Raw genomic sequence first — 4,786 nt, forward strand, 5'->3', positions numbered from 1 at the left:
CTTTAATAAATTGTGATTTATTAAATAAAACTGTGTTAAACAAAGGGTTTTTTAAAAGAGTTGAGTGGCCTTAACAAATCTAATTAATAGATAATGCCTTAACTGGCAACCTGAATTTGTAAGCCTAAAATAGTTGTCTTCAGGGATTGATGGAGTATAGTCCAGATTCCCAGGAGGGGGGGAATCCCATTTTTCAGAGGATCAAGAGACAACAATGTTTAGATAGTTTGTTTGGGAGGGTCAAGACAGCTCCTCCCTCCGAATTTTCAGAGTGCATCATTGGTGATACAAGTAGTTTGCTTTAGTTTGGCAAGATTTCTGTCCTATAGGTGAGGAACAAATAAAGGAAACTGATTAGCAGTAATTCAGTATGCTTTCTTGGTTTTTGAAGCCTGACAAAGGCAATGTGTATAAATGTCTGTGTGTGCATACATTTCAATCAATCAATCAATCAATCATCTATTGGCATCTGTAGGATCCAGTCCTTTCATCCAAATCAAAATGGATGGATGGATGGATGGATGGATGGAGGATGGATGGGTATCTGCCACAGGAATGGGTGTAGAGTACTTGATAAAAGCAGCATTGCACCAATACAATACAAGCTCTGTCCATTTTGTAGATCCAAATCAAAAGGAGGTATTGTTCTAGGGCCTCAAAGCTCCTCTCCTTTCTTATAAGTATGGAGTGTCATGACCCATGTGCAAAATGGGAGGGGCTTGTATTGCATTGGTACAATGTTGCTTTTATTAATTGCCCCATAGCCATTCCTGTGGCAGATGTCCATCCGTCCATCCATCCGTCCACCCATCCATCCTTTCCTTACCCAATAGATGCAGCAAACATCCCTATATGCCAGAGACTGTTTTAAAAATCAGCTGATAGCTTCACTTCTGAGTCTAGCAAAATCTGATCCCGTGGAACCTGAGACTCCAACAAAGCACTAAGCATAATTCAGCTCCATGCGCTGGAGCTGAAAGCCTCATTTTAGTAGTGAAACAGGAGGCAAAGAGGCAGGCCAAGGCAGCAGGAATATGTCAGAGTTTGTGCTAGGTTGGCTCATTTCTTTCTCTTTCCAGACTCAGGGGACAGACCAGCTGTCAGCTGAGTCACAGGCGGTCAGGGAGTTGGCAGTGGTGAAGGTGAAATGTGACTTTGGAAGGGAAGAGAGACCCAACAGGATGCAGATGGTGCTAAGTAGGAGCAAAGCAAAGGCCGAGGGACAAAGCAGCCTTGGGAACAAATGAAGAGGGAAAAATTTTTTGCTTAACCCAGGTGAGTTCTGTTTATTCTGTTACTCGGAGACGATTCCCTTCATCTTGGGTCTTCTAGTTGTGTTAGACTACATTTTCCATTATCCCCAGAAGGGTAATTCTCCAATCATGGTCTATTTCTTTTTAAACTCCAATTTTGTGGGGCATATGAAATGGAAAAAAGAATTACTTTTTAAATCATACCTTTGCTCCTTGTTACGCTGTGTAGAACCTGCACTTTGATATCACAATTTTTGATAATTTGTGATAGGCAGATAGTCCTTGACTTACAAAAGTTCATTTAATGACCTTTCAAAGTTACAACAGCACTGAAAAAAGTGACATGACCATTTTTCACACGGCTATTGCAGCAGCCCCATGGTCACATGATCAAAATTCAGACACTTGGGAACTGGCTCATATTTATGACAGTTGCAATGTCCCAGGGTCATGTGATCTCCTTTAGTGACCTTCTGACAAGCAAAGTCAAGGGAAAGCCAGATTCACTTAACCGTATTACTAACTTAACAAATTCATTTAACAACTGTGGCAAGAAAGGTCATAAAAGGAGGCAAAATTAATTAACAAATGTTTCACTTAGAAACAGAAATTTTGGGTTGAATTGTGGTCATAAGTCCAGGACTACCTTTTATAGAGTATAATTTAATTATTAAAAGTAAGCGGAATATTTATTTCTTGCCTGAGCCTCAAAAGAAAAGACTAATTTTATTCATATTGGAGGTGACTTTTGCATGAATTCATTTTTAAATACAAGGGGTCACGATACCCCAACATTTGAGAACCCATACACTGAATCATAGAGAGTGCAGAGGCACTAAGCCAAAATGAAATGAACCATGCTGCTAACTGTGAAATGTGAATGAACCCTGGGAAACTGTCAAATGTGAATTGGTGGAGATGCCAAATCCCCAGCATATTTATTCCTCAAGCTCTGCATGACTGGCTCTACCCAAACATGTTGCCTATTGGCTACTACTTGAGCCTTTTCAGTGGTTGTCTCCGAGACTGTTGACATGCAGGGCTTCCATTCTACCATATTGTGACCCCTTAATAGGAGCTGGATTGGAGACTTTGGTTTCTGGGCTTCTCCAAAAAGCAATGGTGCTTGAATGGACTCCAATTGCAATCTTGTATCCTAGAAGGCTGCTTTTCAATTTCAGTAATTTTATGGACTTCAACTCCCAGAATTCCTCAGTCAACATGCCTGGTTGAGGAATTCTGGGTGTTAAAGTCCACACAACTTAAAGTTGCTAAAGTAAAGAAACATTACAGATGGGCCTTCACTCACAACCACAGCTGGGATCAGAATTTCCATTGCTAAGCAAGGCAGTTATTAAGTGAGTTGTGTCTGATTTTATTGCCTTTTTTTGCCATAATTGTTAAGTGAATCGTTGCAGTTTTTAAGTGAACCACACAACTGTTAAGTGAATCTGGCTTTCTCCATTGACTTTGCTTGTTGGAAGCCAGTTGGGAAGGTTACAAATGGCAGTCACATGACCCTGGGATGCTGCAATTGTCATAACAGCAAGACTAGTCGTAAGTTACTTTTTTCACTGCCTTGTAACTTTGAATAGTTGCTAAACAAATGGTTTTAAATGAAGATTACTGTATCCTAGAAATTAATTACAGGTAGTCCTCGACTTGCATCCATTTGTTTAGTGACCATTTGAAATACAATGATACTGAAAAAAAAGGGACTTATGACCATTTTTCACACTAGCATTGAAAAAAGATCACATGATCACATTGTGGTCACATGATCAAAATTTGAACAGTTGGCAACTGGCTTACAACAGTTCATTTAGTGACTGTTCAAAATTACAAAGGCACTGGAAAAAATGACTTACACAACCATTTTTCACAGTTACAACCTTTGAAGTATCCCCATGCTCATGTGATCAAACTTCAGATGTTGGTTCATACTTATGATTGTTGCTAGGTATGTGATCACCTTTTGCAACCTTCTGACAAGCAAAGTCAATGGGGAAGCTAGATTCACTTAACAACCAGGTTACTAACTTATCAAGTGCAGTGATTCACTTAACAACTGAGGCAAGAAAGGTTGTAAAATGGGGCAGAAGTCACTTAACAAATGTCTCACTTAACAATATAAATTTTGGTCTCAATTGTGATCATAAATTGAGGATTACCTGTATAGCTTACTTGATTCTCCTCGAGTCAACTAAGAATCCCCCCTATTTCATGTTGCCCCTACCTGTGCTTAAGTATCTAAGGAGACTGAGTAGCTTTGTGGGCTGATAAATGTTTAAAGAGACACCAAACTGAGTCCCACAGCTAGCATCATCCTCATTGCACCCTCCCTCCTGCTCCCTCCTGTTTCAGAAATCAGCAGAAAGGATAGAATGAGTGTGGAAGTGGTGCAAACGATGAGACGGTTTCTTAGTGAGGAAATGCCACTAGTTGCACAAAGCAACAACGTACTTGAACTAATTTGACAACACCCTGCAGTCTGGGGTCATCAGGGTGATGCAGTGATATCTGTGAGCTGAGAATATTTACAGACTTTCTTACCTGCCCCTCAACAGAATTGCTGCAAACACAAATCATCTTCCCAGATATGATTCCCTATGAGGCTTGCTACAATTTCATGGACATTCTCAGTCATCCAGGTCATGGTTGTCCCAAAGGTGCTTTTTCAAAAGACAACTCGACTTTGTTCTTTCTGCACCTTTGGGACCAGCTATGTGTCATGTTTCAAATGTGCATATCTGTGCAAGGGTGTTTCTCTATGTGTTTAAATCTTGAAGTATACTTTGTTTGGAGAGGAGATTCTGCCCCCCTTTTTAGGGCATAATATAGGGCACAGGTGTCAAACTTGCCGCATGTTGCCGTCACATGATGGAAACACATTTCATGATGTTTTTCCCATTCATGGAACTGGGGTGGGCATGGCCTGCGCATGATGCATTTGGCCTGTGGCCCGTCAGCTTGACACCCCGATATAGGGCTATATTCTTTCAGCTGATAGCAATAAGTAGAACAGATAACAATACAGGCAATCCAATCCTTGACATATGACCTTAACTAAGCTTGGAATTAAGGTCATAATGTGGCAGTTGTTCACGGGATTACCATGTGACCCCATCCATTTTTTGTGGTTGTCATTAAGTGAACATCATGATCATTAAACAAGTACCACAGTTGTTAAACCCAATTTGCACCCAATTTGCTGGAAATCAGAAATAAATGCAGAAAACCAGCAAAAAACACTAAAAATTGTGGTCATGTCACTGAGGGATGCTGCATAAACACAAGCCAGTTGCCAAGCATCCAAAATGCAATCTCTTGACAACGGGAATGAGGATGGGGTAAGGGTTGTATAGCCTTTGGAACTTCAAAATCGGGTAATAAGTACAGAATTTTGGTTGCTAGGGGACCAGCCATTAAGCAAGGACTACCTGTAGAGAATTGAAATTATTAGAAATTTATAGAATAAGAGTGGCATTGGCTCCTCTCTCAATTAAAGCCCACAATGGTAAGGACCAGAGCGT

The sequence above is a fragment of the Pantherophis guttatus genome, chromosome 4 (assembly GCF_059756535.1).
Source record: "Pantherophis guttatus breed Tessera chromosome 4, ASM5975653v1, whole genome shotgun sequence".
NCBI lineage: Eukaryota > Metazoa > Chordata > Lepidosauria > Squamata > Colubridae > Pantherophis > Pantherophis guttatus.